The sequence below is a fragment of the Elephas maximus genome, chromosome 21 (assembly GCF_024166365.1).
Source record: "Elephas maximus indicus isolate mEleMax1 chromosome 21, mEleMax1 primary haplotype, whole genome shotgun sequence".
NCBI lineage: Eukaryota > Metazoa > Chordata > Mammalia > Proboscidea > Elephantidae > Elephas > Elephas maximus.
Genome location: NC_064839.1, coordinates 83,214,353 through 83,231,536, shown reverse-complemented (window position 1 = coordinate 83,231,536; position 17,184 = coordinate 83,214,353). Strand labels below are relative to the sequence as shown.

General features: G+C 42.5%; 1 protein-coding gene across 3 annotated transcripts in view; it reads left to right on the top strand.

Annotated features, from left to right (window-relative positions):
* Positions 1-17,184, top strand: part of IRF2 (interferon regulatory factor 2) — a 141,198-nt gene that overhangs the window by 1,808 nt on the left and 122,206 nt on the right. The gene's annotated exons all lie outside the window — the stretch shown is intronic.

The following is a 17,184-nucleotide window of genomic DNA, read 5'->3' as shown; positions in this document are numbered from 1 at the left end:
CAGTTGGGTAGACGGGACCCTTTGTGATCAGCTGTAAATGGGGACTCCTGGGACTGGCAGTCGAGATTGTCACATACTGGGGGGTGGTTAAGAGCTGGGCTGCTAACCGAAAGGTCTGCAGTTCGAATCCACCAGCCGCTCCTGGAAAACCCTGTGGGGCAGTTCTACTCCTTCCTGTAGAGTTGCAATGAGTTGGAATCGACTCGTTGGCAGCGAGTTTAGGGGGTGGTTTAAACCCGTAGTGTTTGAAACGTGGGGGCATTTTAACTGCTCCTCTGTCCTCCGCAGCCTTCTCCGGCAGTATGAGCAGTGGGTGTACGCCTTGCCCTTGGTTATGGAATAAGAAAATGTGGAGGCTTTCTAAATGGGAAAAAGTGACCATGACATTTGCTTTCTGCTACTGGCCTCCCTGTTGCTGTGACTCCATCTGCTTTTGATGAATGGCTAGGAGGGTGGAGGATAGTTACATTTCCTGTTGTGGATTTTTAGGAATCAGCAAGGTTGTTGTCAAGCGTATAGTCGTTCATGGGTTTTCGGACTGCCTGTGAATACCGTTGGAGCCTAGCAGCCTGCACTTTTTGGTGCTTAAGTGCAGGTGCAGAGAGGAGTCTGGTGACAGACGGAGCAGGGAGAGTGGATGGCCTTGATGCTAGACAGATGCTGCTTCCTTAGCAGGACCTGGCGGGCGGGGGGAATCCCTGCTTAATTTTGTCTCCCACACTGATCCAGCATTATCTGATTTTCCAGAAGCCCCATCTTTTTTTTTTTTTTGCGGGAGGGAAGAAAACTAAGAATTCCTAGAAAAACTTACGTTTTCTAAGGAAACTTCAGCAGAAAGAATATTTAGGACTTAAACTGGAATCTCCAAAAGGAAAACCTTGAATATCTATTGATTGATGTCGCAAAGTCCAGAATTTCACTGTTAATTAGTGAATGATTATAATTAAATAACTTGGCCTGTTGTGTAAGAAGTTAGATTTTTGCCACTTAGATCCAAGAGTTCTTGTCTGTTGTTATGATTTGTATAGTTTAATTGCTTCTTGAAATGAAACACTTACATTTTCCATTCTCAACAAATAGCCTTTTTTCTGTGAACCCTCAGAAGTTAAGAGATAATTCCACATATTTCAGATGTACTTAACGTGTAAAAATGTGGTCATAATCAACAGTAAGGGCGTGTGTTCAGATGGGAGGCCGATCATGGCCAGCAAACGGTTGCCATGAAGCAGCGGCAGCTCTGTGAACTCTGGCCCCACCGCTGTCCTCGCTGCCGTCTGACGTGCTTTATTAGGGCAAATATTCAGTGTAGGAGCCAGTTAAAGATGTTTACACTTCGTGACGGAGCACTCGAAACTAAGGAAGTTCAGCATTTGATGTGCCTTAAATTCCTTGTGTTGCCAAGGACATTTTAATTTTATTCTTAGTATCAAATATAAGCTCTGTTTTTCTTTGTTGTTGTTGTTCACTTGTTTTGTTTTTAGAGCATTTTCACACATTTCATTTTGATAGTGAACAGACCTCTGAACTGGGTCATGATTCCCTAATCTGCCTTATACCAAAAAGGGCTTAAAGCAGATAAGGGAATTAGTTTATTCATTCAGTAAATATTCGCAGAACATTTACTGTGCACCAGACCCAGTGCTAGGCTTGTGGATTCAACCGAGAACAAGAAAGAACAAGAAAGGCCTTTAGGGAGATTGCTTTTTAGTTGGCGAGCTGATAATAAACAACCACAAAATAAATACAGTAATTACCTTTTGGGGTCCTTTGAAGGTAATAATAATATTTGACTGTATATCTCAGAGTTGCTTTTGGGAATAAATGAGATACTGTGTATGAAAGAAAGTTGCCTATAGTACAGTAATCTATAAATGTGTAAGGCATTAACTTAAAAAAAAAAAACAAAAAACTATCATTACTATTAACCTAAAAAGCCGGGCGATCATGATTGGGGATTAAATGCTGACTTTCTCTTATCACACTTCCAGAAAGGAGGGGCTTTACTTCTGAGAGTATATGAATGTTGGCAAGGAGTTAAACATGGAGTAACTATTTTATGTCAAGTATCGAGAAAGTATTTAACAATGAAATATAACAATGTCAGTGAATTTTTCCTGTCAAAAATTAGGTGGTACCTATGGAGACCAGATGAGATGAAAATAACAATGATTGGACCAATGTATTTTCTGTATAGCGGGAGAAAAAAATCTTCCCAAGCCTCATTGTGCTGTAGTATGAATTTTCTTCGTCATTGCTTTGAGACTCTTCGATTCATTATGTATAATTACAGGCATGCCTTAGCTAATTTCAATATTTTGCCATAACATCTTTAAAGGGACTTGATTAACTTGCATTTATTGAATACTTGTGTGCTCAACGTTACATATGTGAAATAAGGTATTAAATATATAACATATTTTTACATATATAAAACAAAATACAGAAAGTAATACATAAAAATAATCTGCTGAGAAATGTCAGTTATTATTAATAAAAGTCAACTCTTCTTCCTTACATCTGTCTGGGGTACTGTGTTCCTTTCATGCAGGAGTAAAAGGTCAGGCCTTTCTGCCTCCGTCCCGTTTCTGTCGCCCTTGGACTTGAGTTGGAACAATGATTTCTGCGTTACGTCTGCCCGAGGCAGGGCTGTGCGGTGGCCAGGTGGTGGGAGTGGCTGGTGGGAATGGGAGCAAGGTTTGATTAAACCTCACTTTTTCAACAAATAATGATAAACTTCTGTACGTAGAAGGAAAATAATACAGAGAGTTGAGATGTAAACCAGAAGTCAATATTTATCTAAAATACCAAGGGAAATTCACAGCCATGAAATGAAGCCTATAGGCACCTGATCCTGGCAGCTTCTTTGTCTGCAGGGCTCTACCTGGGCCCCTCTGGATTCAAAGTAGACAGCAGGCTTGCAGCCTCCAACTTTTTACCTCGAAGCAGCCCTTCAAAATGATTTTCCCCTCACAAGCCCTGTATTTTGAGGGTCTTGAAATAAATTGCATTTACTTAGGGAGAGTTCACTTGCTCATTTTCTATTATTCAGAACACGTGGCGTTTCCAGTCAGAACTTACGATTGACTTGAGAAAAGCATTGTTATCGAATCTAGTTGATCTAATTCTAGGCACAGTAGAGGGACTTGGTGTTTTAGACAGCCTGGACAGCGCTTTTCAGGTAAGCTCACAGTCCTGTTGGGCTTTTTGAGGTACTGAAACTAGCAGAGGACCCTCCCACCTCCATCAGTACCTTTGCGTTCTGCTCGGGGTCCAGGGAGTCCAAGATACGAACCACTGTAGAACTCACGCAGTTAGGTTGTTAAATGAATATGAACCTTGTGCCATTAGTTCATTTATTTGTTAAATATTTGTTGACAGCCACCTATATACTAGGCTCTGTGTGGGGGAAGGTGCGTGGACCCAGAATCCAGAGGCCCAGAGTTGACTCCCAGCTGTTGTACTAACTCTTCAATCACTTCCCTTTTCTGGACCTTAGTTTTCACATCTGTAAAATGTGCTGGTTGGTTCTGTCATCTCTGAGGGGATGGGGCACAGGAGCCCCCAGATTTGAGACTATATAGAGCCTCTCCCCGCCTTTCCCCGCGACAACCCGTCATTCCCCAGACTGGGATCCCTCGGGTGAGTGGGGCAGAGCCAAAGTGGAGAACCACTGAATCGAGCGTCTATGTTGTTCCATGCTGTGCAGTTGATTCCTACTCCTGATGACCCTACAGCACAGAAGAGAACTGCCCCATAGGGTTTCCTAGCTGTAATCTTTATGGGAGCAAATAGGTCTTTTCTCCAGCAAAGCCAGCCACTGGTGAGTTTGAACCGCCAGTCTTTCGGTTAGCAGCTGATTGCTTAACTGTTGCCCCAACAGGGCTCCTTCAAGTGTCTCTAACCAGAAAACCAGACCCATTGCTGCCGAGTCGATTCCACTCATAGTGTCAGAGTAGAACTGCCCCATAGGGTTTCCAAGGCTGTAAATCTTCATAAACGGCCACATCTTTCTCCTGTGGAGGTGCTCGTGAGCTTGAACCAATGACTTTTTGTATTTTTATCTCGTTGTCCCGGAAGGCCACAGAGAATTTGGGCTTCTTTTCTATTTGTTTCTATTTGGGCTGAGAGTCCTTTTGTCAGTCTAGTATTCAGCTCCCATAAGCAAGAAAGAATTAGACTCAAGCAAGGAACATCTCCATAAGTCACGGTCCATGTGTATGCTACACTGCCCTGTCTTCTTGACGAGCAGAAGGCTTGTGCGGTTCTCTCTCATGATGGATTCTAAGCATTTTTATCTCAAGGGCAAGACCAATTTAGTTCAACAGAATATCTTAGTTTAGGATTTTGTGGATAAATGCCTGTCCAGCTTTCATTAAACAAACATTTTGAGAGTTAACTGCTTGCTATGTGATTTTCATAAGGAATTTCTTTTCAGATGTAGATGGCAGCCTGTTGCTGTCTGTGTTACAGCCTTTGACACTTGGTTACATAATGTGATCAAAGGAAAAAGTGATTTCACAGTTTAACTTGTTCTTATTGAGGTTATGAATGTCAGGTGTTTGGAGGATCTGAAGAAGTGCTTTGTAAATAGTGCCTCCTAAATTTTTTTTAACTTTTTTTTTGTGCTTTAGATGAAGGTTTATAGAGCAAATTAGTTTCTCATTAAACAATTGATACACGTACTGTTTTGTGACATTGGTTGCCACCCACAAGACATGTCAGCACTTTCTCCTTCTTGACATTGGGTTCCCCATTACCAGCTTTCCTCTCCCCTCTTGTCTTCTTGTCCTTCCCCCTGGGCTGGTGTGCCCCTTTAGTCTCATTTTGTTTCATGGAGCTGTCTAATCTTTGACTGAAGGGTGAACCTCAGGCGTGACTTCAGTACTGAGTTTAAAGGGTGTCTGGGGGGCCATACTCTTGGGGTTTCTCCAGTCTCGGTCAGACCAGTAAGTCTGGTCTTGTGAGTTAGAATTTTGTTCTTCATTTTTCTTCAGCTCTGTCCAGGACCCTCTGCTGTGATCCCTGTCAGAGCAGTTGGTGGTGGTAGCTGGGCACCATCTAACTGTGCTAGACTCGGTCTGGTAGAGGCTGTGGTACTTGTGGTCCATTAGTCATTTGGACTAATCTTTCCCTTGTGTCTTCCTTTGGTTTTCTTCGCTCTCCCTTTCTCTAGATGGGGTGGAACCAGTGTAGTACCTTAGATGGCTGCTGACAAGCTTTTAAGACTTACTTTGATACTCACTAAAGTAGGATATAGAACATTTTCTTTATTACCTGTTATGCCAATTGAGCTAGATGTTCCCTGGGACCATGGTACCCAGCCCTCAGCCCAGTAATTCAGTCCCTCAGGGAGTTTGGATGTGTCTTTGAAGCTTCTATGACTTCGCTTTGGTCAGGTTGTGCTGGCTTCCCCAGTATTGTGTACTCTTACCCTTCACCATGCCTCCTGAATTCTTGATTGGGAGAGAAAGAAGATGTAATCAGGCAGATAAATTTTCTGTCTTTGCACAAATGCCATTGAAAGAGTTTCAGAGGTTGGGGGTGGTGGGCAACGGTAACAGTTGGTAGTTAATTGATAGGAACTCAAGGACCAGCTGAACTATTGGAGGACCCTCCACTCTGGGCTTAGAGGTCAGGCCTTTTTATCCAGGGAAAGATAAAGTCTGATGGGAAAACTGTTAGGTATCAGTAGACTTTTTACAAATGAACAGCAAGTTGTCAGTAGTTATCACTTGGGCATGGTTGAAGCCACCTTAGGAATACTAGTATTAGGACACTGTCTGGGCTGGAGGAATTGGTACCCACCATCCGAGGCCTTAAGGCATTGGTGGTTCAGTGGTAGAACTCGGACCTTCCGTGTGGGAGACCCGGGTTCAATTCCTGGCCACCGTAGTGTGTCATTGGAAGCCCGTGTGTTGCTGTGATACTGAACAGGTTTCAGCAGAGCTTCTAGACTAAGATGGACTAGGAAGAAAGGCCTGGCAATCTGCTTCTAAAAATCAGCCATGAAAACTGTATAGATTTCAATGGTCCAGTCCTCAAAAGGATGATGCAGGACAAGGCAGCATTTTGTTCCATTGTGCAAGGGGTCACTGTCTGTCAGGGACTGACTCTGCAGCGGATTACAACAACATTCGAGGCCTCAAACTTAATCCAAAATTTCCTTTGGAAGAAACTATAGGCTTCTAGAGGAAGATACAGAATACAGGTAGATAATATTTATTAGAAATACTGTGATAACACTCTTAGGTCCTCTTCCTTTCCCCCAGGTGGTCTTCTTTGGTTCAGTGTTGTTTTTGTCAGCAGGAGGTAAATAAGGAACCCTGGTGGCACAATGGTTAAGTGCTTGGCTGCTAACGTTCATAAGTTCAGTAGTTTGAACCCACCAGCCTCTCCGTGGGAGAAGGATCTGGTGATCTGCTTCTTTAAAGATTGCAGCATAAGAAAACCTATGGGGCAGTTCTGTGCTGTCACATGGGGTCACTATGATTCTGACTGTGAGTTAGACTTGACAGCACACAGTGCCAACAGCAGAAGGTAAATATGGAATCAGGAAAAGAGAATGGACCAATTCTGTGTTTCCTTAAAGAATATATGGCACAAGTGAAGACTGAATCACGAATGCTGTAACTGGGTACTGCATGCCATTGACTTTGAAACTGAGTAATCTATCTTGTAGTTAGAACTGTACATTGAAATAACCTTCCTGGAATTCAGTTTAGTGCTATGTACTGAAAGTCTTGAAAACGTTAAACCCTCTGACCCAGTTAATTCCACTTCTAGGAATCCACTCAGTGAAGTAACCAGAGTTGGGAACAAAGATTTATGTACGAGGATGTTTACTGAATTGGCTTTTATTGTAGTGAAAACTTGGAAACAACCTAAATATCCAACAGTAGGAGTACATTTGGATGAATTATGGCACATGCAGATATGAGTATAGTTAGCTTACAAAATTCATGTTTTTGAAAAGCATTTGATGATTGGAAAATGTTTATGGTATATGCTGGATGGAAAGAAGAGGGCATTAAATTGTGGCCCTAATTCTGTTTGTAAATGTATTTGTATAACATGATTAAAAAAAAAAATACTGGAAGAAAACATCATTTGGATGGTGGGGTTGTGTTTTTTGTTCCCTTTGAAATAGTTTTGTAATTTCCAAATTTAATACAACAAGCACAATTACTTTTATAACTCAAGACAATTCTAAAATGTCCCCTCTTGACCTTACCCCTGGGTAGCGTAAGATTGTTGTTGTTGTTAGGTACCGTTGAGTCAATTTCAATTCATAGTGACCCCATGCAGCAGAGTAGAACTGCCCCTTAGGGTTTTCTAGGCTGTAATCTTTACGGGAACAGGTCACAAGATCTTTCTCCCGAGGAGCTGCTGGGTGGGTTTGAACAGCTAAGCTTGGGTTAGCAGCCATGCGCTTAACCGTTGTACCATCAGGGCTCTGTAGTGTAAGTTTGGGGAAAGTGTACTGGTCCTTGTTGAGGAAGGTGCTGTGCTAACCTCGGGCGGATTAGCCAGTGAGCAAGGCAGGCACAGGCTTACTTGTGTTTACTCACTGTGAGGTGGTGAAAAACAGGAGAGAGTGTGCACTTCGGATTAGTAAGTAAACAGTTAAGCCCGTGCATACCTTGCTTATTGGGTAATCCGTCCCTGGACCTGGATTTAACTATTCTTGTGCTCTTTCTGCCTTAATGTCTGGAGCCAGGCTCTAGAATCACGATGTCCTCAGCCAGCGCTGGGAGAAGGTACCATCGACCTACTCTTCACGGCTCTTGCTACTTGAAAACAGTTTCAGACTGGTGGCTCCTGGTGAGGTTGGACGCGCTCTTTGTCAAGAAGCGTGAAGGGTCTGAGATGTTACTCAATAGCATTGTTATATTCTTTATAGACATGAATACTGCAGAAACACAAGGCACCTGAGTCAGGGAAAATAGTTCTTTACTGATATTTACAACCAGGTCACAGGTCAGTAGCCAGAGTAACATTGCAGTGTTGGTCCCCCATACCTTGACCTACAGGTAACAACGTGGGAGCTGGTGGAAACTTTCTATACGGATGCAGGTTACATCCTGCGGATGAGGGATGGAGCAGCTGCCCTCCCCCCCACCCCCGCTGGGTGGAGAGGGGAAAAAACCGTTGCTCCTTTGATGGAAAGGATCCTGGGTTCTCAGCTAACCTTGTGGATCATTCTAAGGGTAAGATAAACCCCAGGTGTCTCTGGCTTTACAACCTAGAGATGTGTCCAAGGTCTGGGCTTCATCCTTGTTGAAATTTCATAAGTAGGGAGGTAGGTCTTCCTAGCACCTTGGGGGCTTAACTTAGGGACCTAGGCCAGCTGTAGCCATTTGGCTTTCTCATGAAGATAAAAACCACAAAACCAAACCCCCTGCCATCAGGTTGATTCAGACTCACAACAGCCCTGTAGGGCACTGTAGAACTGCCCCATAGGGTTTCCAAGGCTGTAATCTTTACGGAAGCAGCCTGCCACATCTTTCTCCCATGGAGCAGCTGGTGTATTCGAACCGCCAACCTGTTGGTTAGCAGCCGAGTGATTAATCACTGCACCACCGGCGTTCCGTTCATGAAGATAAGAAAAACTTTGTTATCCTTTCTGGTTAAAAAAAAAAGTTTTTTAGACAAATTCTCATGATATGTCAAGAGTAAATTACTTCTAGGGAAAGTGAAAGCAAACGTTATCTATGTGTCATGTACGTTCTCTGTTTTTATATTGTACGCGTCCTCATGTCTTGGGAGACTAGGGTGTTTTGTAGGAACATGGAGAAATCCAGGCGAGTTTTACTTATCCCCACGTAACCACCTTTATAAGTCCTCTACTGGACAGTGACTTAGTATGACCTTATCAGAGTGGAATCTCTGATTTCCCACAGCTGAAGAAGCCCCTCAAGCCCTAATTTTTATCTGAAAAAAATTTAGAACACTTTTGATCCCTTTTTGGATACTGAAGACATTTTTGGATTGTTATGCAACTAGGGTAGGGCATAACTGTTAGGAATTCAGCAGCAGAATGCTGAAGAACAGCCAAAAAATGGCAGTATTGGTTAGGACAGCACTGTTCTGCAGTAACGTAATGTGAGACACATACGTAACTTTTAATTTTCTAATTGTTGGGCATAGTCAGGTCGATTTTCGACTCATGGTGACCCCACGTGACAGAGAACTGCCCCATAGGGTTTCCTAGGCTGTAATGTTCACAGAAGTGGATTGCTAGGTCTTTCTCCTGCGGTACCACTGGATGGGTTCGAACCACCAGCCTTCCATTAGCAGCTGAGCGCTTAACCGTTACCACGCTAGGGCTCCTTCACTCTTCTAGTAGCCACATGAAAAAAGTAAAAAAAAAAAACAAAACAGGTGAAATTAATTTTAATAGTATATTTCATTTAACTCAGCATACCCAAAATATTATTTCAACGTGTAATTGATATACAAATATTAATGAGATCTTTCACATTCTTTTTTTCATACTGAGTCTTCAAAGTCCAGTGTTACGTCACACCTACAGCAGACCCAATTCGGACTAGCCACATTTCAGGTGCCCAGTAGCTGCATGTGGCTGCTGGCCACCATATTGGATAGTTCAGGCTTAGGAATCGAAGCAAGGTCTGAGGAGAAATACGGGGCTGGGTGGGGGAGAGTTTTATTCCAGGAATGAAACCTAAAAGGACTGGAGGAAAGCAGAGCTCAGGTGGTCATAACTGCACAAATCTCCTTGTGCCTCCCCCCCCCGCCAAAACTTTACCTGATCTCTCCAGCCTAAAATAATAACCTGCTCCGAATTTCTAAGGAGTCCCTGGGTTAATATGCTTGGCTGATAACTGAAGGGTTGGAGGCTCGAGTTCACCAAGAGGTACCTTGGAAGAAAGGACTGGTGATCTACTTATAACAAATCAGCCACCGAAAACTCTATGGGCGTAGTTGTACGCTGACATACATGCTGTTTCCATGAGTCGGAATTGATTGGATGGCAACTGTTTGCTTTCTGAATTTCTACAGACACACCCAGTGGATGTGCCAGCGATATGGCAGTTAGTCTTGTACGTTTTGATGGTTCTCCTCTTGCCTCTTGAACTGTTAAAACAATCTTTGATTACTCAGTTTTTCCATTTATATCATCTACATGGTGCGTTATCTGAGAGCTAGGATCCTGTCGTGTTTCTTTGCATTCCCTCCCAGCACTTGATATGCAGTGAGAACTAGATAATCCTCTGTTGATTTGGTTTTCATCTGTAGAGCAAAGGTTAGCTCAGAAGGCTGAATTCCAGCTCGGGGAGGATAGCACAGGTTCACTTTGTGTTAGAAACCTGATGATGTATGTCTTGGGCACATAAACATTGGGATTTGTCACTTTGCATTAGGATTTGTCGCTTTGTATTAGGGACTCATCACCTACAAGGTGAAAAATTAACGTGTGGGTATTCTGTTTTTGTACCCAGACCGCTAAGAAAATCTTGCCAGGCCATTCCTATGATCATCTAAGTCTCAGTGATGGTATTGATGCTGTTTATATGTATCAATAAGCTATTTGGTCATAAGCTGGAGCTGTGCATCAGGGAGCTGCTGCTTTCCCTCTGGGTTTGTTAATGAACACTTCAGTCTGTAGCATATATGCAGTGAAATTCTTTTAAAATCAAGTACAATATTTTGCAGTTGCTGTCCTTTGCTCTCTTTGACTGTAATTGTGAAGTTGAAGCAACAGACTTCCCCACAGAGGCAAGGCAATTTATTTTTATTGAATCCTACCTAAGAACTGCTTAGGTAGCTTTTCTCTGCAAGATTTAATGCAACATTCACTGATTCATGTTAGCAGGGCCAGCAGCTAGAAAAATAAAGACTAAACCAAACCTTCAGCAGAGAAATTCCCAGCTGCTCAGTGGGCCAGAGCTTTTCCTGATTGCTTTCTTCCAATGAAAACACCGTAGATTAGTTTTAAGTGAATTCTAGTAGGTTTGGGGATTTGCAAGTGACAGAAGAATAGGAAAGCATAATCTCACTTTAAAATAATAATCCTGAAGGTAAATCTTTATTGAGTCTTTTCTGGGGTGTTGGGATTTTGTTCACATGGGAAAACTTAAGTCACGCCCTCTGCTTAAAAAAAAAAAAAAAAAGCCCTCTGCTTAGCTGATTTTTAAAGTTAAGGTCCTCAAGGTAGCAAGAAAGAACAGGCGCAGAGAAGTCAAGCATGAGGCCGTAGCCCCATGAGGATGAGCTTGCGGGTTTGGGGTGTTGTAGGGACTCCCAAGGAGCCACACAGATGCTGCTGCTCCCCTCTTCTTCTCAGCCTGGGGAGCCTGGCTGGGAGGTCCTGGTAGGAAATGTAGATGAAGCGTTGTTTCCACTTTTGGGTGTCGTGATACTGTTGATCTGTGAAGTCAGGGCAGATTTCAACGTCATTGGAGAGGAGTTGCCTCTCTTACAGGTGCTCTTAATGCCTTAACGTTTTTTCTTTCTGTTTTTTCAAAGTCAGGTTGCAGTTTGGGAGATGGGAAACGTAAAGACGTTTCAACTGGAACAAGTGACTCTTTGGACCACTCAGTCACTGGATGAGCGTTTATTTAGTGCTAACTGTATGTGGGGAGTTCCTGGGTGGTTAGAGGCTCAAGTCCAGTTGTCATCAAGCTGACCCCGACTCCTGGAGACCCCATGTGTGTCCAGGTAGAACTGTGCTCCGTAGGGTTTCGGTGGCTGATTTTTCTGGAGTAGATCATGAGGCCTTTCTTCCAAGGCACCTCTGGGTGGCCTCAAACTTCTAACCTTGCGGTTAGCGGGGAACATGTTAATTGTTTGCACCACCCAGAGACTCCAACTACATGTAAGGGAGTATATAAAAAAGTAGAAAAGTAATCAACTTGGATTTGAGTTAGCTAAATAGATTTTCTGAAGTCTTTAGTTAGGAACCTATAAGGAAGACCAGTTAATATAACTGTTAGTCAAATTTATGCACCAATGACTAATGCCAAAGATGAGGAAGTTGAAGATTTTACCGACGTCTGTAGTCTGAAATTGATCAAACGTGCAATGAAGATGTATTGATAATTACTGGTGATTGGAATTTAAAAGTTGGAAACAAGAAGGATGGATAGTTGAAAAATAGGGCCTTGGTGACAGAAATGACACCAGAGATCACATGATAGAATTTTGCAAGACCAACGATTTATTCAGTGTGAATTCCTTTTTTCCGCAACATGAACGGTGACTATACACATGGACCTCACCAGACAGAAAACACAGGAGTCAAATTGACTACATCTGTGGAAAGAGACGATGGAAAATCTCAATGTCATCAGTCAGAGCAAAGCCAGGGGCCAGCTTTAGAATAGCCATCAATTGCTCACATGCAAGTGCAAGCTGAGGCTGAAAAAAATTAAAACAAGCTGCCAGACCCAAAATAGGACCTTGAGTATATCATACCTGAATTTAGAGACCATCCAAGAACAGATTTGACACATTGAACGTTAATGACTGAAGACCAGACGAGTTGTGGGATGACATCAAGGACATTATACATGAAGAAAGCAAGTTGTTGTTATTGTTAGGTTCTGTGGAGTGGGTTCCAACCCATGGCGACCCTGTGTACCACAGAACGAAACACTGCCTGGTCCTGCACCACGCTCACAATTGTTATGTGTGAGCCCATTGTTGCAGCCACTGTGTCAGTCCATCTCATTGAGGGTCTTCCTTTTTTCCGCTGACCCTGTACTTTATCAAGTGTGATGTCCTTTTCTGGGGACTGATCCTTCCTGACAACATGTCCAAAGTATGTAAGACACAGTCTCGCCATCCTTGCTTCTAAGGAGCATTCTGGTGGTACTTCTTCCAAGACAGATTTGTTCGTTCTTTTGGTAATCTGTGGTATATTCAGTATTTTTCACCAATACCACAATTCAAAGGCTTCAGTTCTTCTTCGGGGTTTCTCAAGCTGGAAGAACTGAAGGGAAAATTGAAGCCTCAAGTTGAAATATTGAAGGATTCTATGGGCAAAATATTGAAAGACTCAGGAAAATTCAAAAGAAGATGGAAGGAATACACAGAATCATTGTACCAAAAAGAATTTGTCAGTGTTCAGCCATTTCAGGAGGTAGCCTATGATCAGGAACTGATGATATTGAAGGAAGAAGTCCAAGCTGCACTGAAGGCATTGGCAAAAAACAAGGCTCCGGGAATTGAAGAATACCAATTGAGATGTTTCAGCAAACGGATGGAGCATCGGAGGTACTCATTCGTCTATGCCAATTTATTTGGAAGACAGCTACCTGGCCAACCCACTGAAAGAGATGTATGTTTGTGCCCATTCCAAAGAAAGGTGATCCATCAGAATGTAGAAATTATCAAACGATATCATTAATACCACATGCACGTAGAATTTTGCTGAAGATAATTCAAAAATGGTTGTAGCAATACATCGACCTGGAACTCCCAGAAATTCAAGCCAGATTCATCCCAGAAATTGAAGCCAGATTCAGAAGAGGATGTGGAAGAAGGGGTATCATGACTGATGTCAGATGGATCTCAGCTGAAAGCAGAGAATACCAGAAAGATATTTACCTGTATTTTATTGACTGTGCAAGGGCGTTAACTATGTGGATCATAACAAATCATGGCTAACATTGCAAAGAATGGGAATTTGAGAACCCTTAATTGTACTCGTGGGTAACCTGTGTATAGATCAAGATACAGTCGTTTGAACAGAACAAGGGGATACTGTGTGGTTTAAAATCAGGAAAGGTGTGCCTTAGGATTGTATTCTTTCGCCATACTTATTCAATCTGTATGCTGAGCAAATAACCCGAGAAGCTGGACTCTCTGAAGAAGAACGTGGCATCAGGATTGGAGGAAGGTTCATTAACAATTTTCGATATGAAGAGAACTTGAACCACTTACTAATGAAGATCAAGACCACAGCCTTTAGTATGAATTAAACCTCAGCATAAAGAAAACAAAAATCCTCACAACTAGACCAATAAAGTGTATTACGATAAACAGAGAGAAGATCGAAGTTGTCAAGAATTTCATTTCACTTGGATCCACAGTCAACACCCATGGAAGCAGCAGTCAAGAAATGAAACAAGGTATTGCATTGGGCAAATCTGCTGCAAAAGACCTCTTTAAAGTGTTGAAAAGCAAAGATGTCACTTTGAGGACTAAGGTACGCCTGACCCGGAAGCAGTGGTATTTTCAGTCACCTCATATGTGTGTGAAAACTGGACAGTGAATAAGCAAGACCGAAGAAGAATTGATGCTTTTCAGTTATGGTGTTGGTAAAGAACAAGCGTGTCTTAGAAGGAGTACAGCTAGAGTGCTCCTTGGAAGTGAGGATGGTGAGACTTTGTCTGAGGTAGTTTGGACGTGTTATCACGAGGGACCAGTTCCTGGAGAAGCACGTCATGCTTGGGTGGGTAGAGGATCAGCAAAAAAGAGGAAGACCCTTGACAAGATGGATTGACACAGTGGCTGCAACAATGGGCTCAAACATAGCAACAATTGTGAGGATGGTGCAGGACCTGGCAGTGTTTTGGTCTGTTGTACACTGGGTTGTTATGAGTTGGTACTGACTTCAGGGTACCTAACAACAACAATAACAAGGAGTCTAATTTTTACAGGTGGATAAAATAGAGTCAAGCAATTAGGCAGCTAAGATCACAGTTCCAGAAAACACTTCTTGGTGATTTTTGTTATCCATAATACCTTTTAGAGGTCTTCTTCCTTGGACCACAGGGGATAGTTTCAGATTATGGTGGAAGCACTAGGGCTAATGTGATGGAGCTATAACCAAGTTGTTGTCATTAATTGTTGTTGAGTCACATTGAGTTTACTCGGACTCATGGTGACCCCAAGTGTGCAGAATAGAACTGCTCCATAGACTCTTCAAGGCCTTTCAAAAGTTGATAGATTTTCTTCCGAGGCACCTCTGTGCGGATTTGAATTGCCAATCTTTCAGCTAGTAGTTGAGCGCTGAACTGTTTGTGCTACTCTTTGGCCAAGCGTATGCATTTTATTTCATTTTTTTAAAAGATTCTTAATTTTATAATAATTATAAAAAAAAGACATTGTTTCATTGTTACTGCTGTTTTTCTCCCATTCTTTCACATTCCATTTGGTAGGTAGAATTCAGCTGTTGTCTGGTGTCTTTTGCCTTTGAGAAAAACTGATGTGGGCAAGTCAAGCACAGATATAGCTCTTTTACGGTAATGTATGTCTTTGTTTGAAAAATCCTGATAATTGTCTCCACTCCCTACGTTCCTGTCCCTCAGGGTAGACACTGTAACTAGCAAGGCTGCTTAATACATAGCAGTTTTGCGTGGGGAGAACCTCCCCCTGTGCATGGCGGTGAGAGGCTTTCTCCTCACATGGCTTGAGTTGACATCCACTGGCTTGAGTTGACATCCACTGTGAAGGGAAATTAGGACCTTATTTGTTTTTTAAAATGCTTCCTTTTCTCTGTGTATTTGTGAGTGTGTGTTTGGCCATGGTGAATACTTCCAGTTGCCCATGATGGGACTGAGGGGACAGAGTGACAGCAGGAACTTATGGATGCATTTCCGGTTGTTCTTTTTGTGGGTTCCACAAGGATGTACTAGTACAGTCTGAAAAACTAATGAAGATTCTACCTATGACGGTGTGTGTAGCATATAGCAGAAAACCATTTTTAAAATTAATTAATAAATTTTTTTATTGTGCTTTAAGTGAAAATTTACAGCTCTAGTTTCCTGTTCAGAATTTGTACACATTATTATGTGGCCCTAGTTGCTATCCTTATAATGTGACAGCATACCCCTGTCCACCAGGGATTTCCCGTGTCCATTCAAACAGCTCCTATACCTTTCTGCATTCTCATCTTGCCTCCGGACAGGAGCTGCCCATTTAGTGTCGTGTATCTACTTGAACTAAGAAGCACACTCTTCACGAGTATTATTTTATGTTTTACAGTTCAGTCTAATCTTTGTCTGAAGAGTTGGCTTCAGTAATGGTTTTAGTTCTGGGTTAACAGAGAGTCCAGAGGCCACGGCTTCTGGGGTTCCTCCAGTCCCAGTCAGACCATTAAGTCTGGTCTTTTTACTAGAACTTGAATTCTATACCCCGCTTTTCTCCTGCCCCATCGGGGACTGTCTGTTGTGTTCCCTGTCAGGGTGTCATTGGTGGGAGCTGGGTGCTATCTAGTTTTAGCCTCAGGATGTTGGAGTCTCGTTTATGTGACCCATTTTGTCTCTTCGGTTAATATTTTCCTGGAGCTTTTGGTGCTCTTCATTCTCCTTTGCTCCAGGTGGGTTGGGACCAATTGATACATCTTAGATGGCCTCTCGCTGCCTTTTAAGACCCCAGATGCCACTCAACAAAGTGGGGTGCAGAACATTTTCTTAATATACTTTGTTATGACTGTTGACCCAGATGTCCCCCGAAACCATGGTCCCCAGACCCCCACCCCTGCTACTTTGTCCCTTAGAGTGTTTGGCTTTGTTCAGGAAGCTTGTTAGCTTTTGGTTTCGTCCATTTGTGTGGACTTCCCTTCACCTAAGATAATTCTTGCCTACTATCTAGTTAGTGAATCACCTTCTCCCTCCCTCCCCGTCCTCATAACCATCAAACAATGTTTTCTTTTGTATTTAGTTCTTTTCTTGAGTTCTTATAATAGTGGTCTCATACAATATTTGTCCTTTCTTGACTAATTTCACTCAGCATAATGCTTTCCAGATTCATCCATGTTGTGAGATGCTTCCCAGATTCATCATTGCTCTTCATCGTTGCATAGCATTCCATTGTGTGAAAACACCGTAATTTGTTTATCCATTCGTCCGTTGATGAGCATCTAGGTTGTTTCCATCTTTTTGCTGTTGTGTACAGTGCTGCAGTGAACATGGGTGTACATATCTCCATTCATGTGGCGGTTCTTCTTTCTCTAGGATATATTCCAGGGAGTGGGATTGTTGGATGGTATGGTAATTCTATTTCTAGCTTTTTAAGGAAGCGCTAAATCAATTTCCAAAGTAGTTTACCATTTTATATTCCCACCAGCAGTGTAGAAGTGTTCTAGTCTCTCCATAACCTCTCCAACATTTATTATTTTGTGTTTTCCAGATTAATGCTAGCCTTGTTGGGGTGAGATGGTATCTCGTTATTGTTTCGATCTGCATTTCTCTAATGGCTAATGATCGTGAGCAT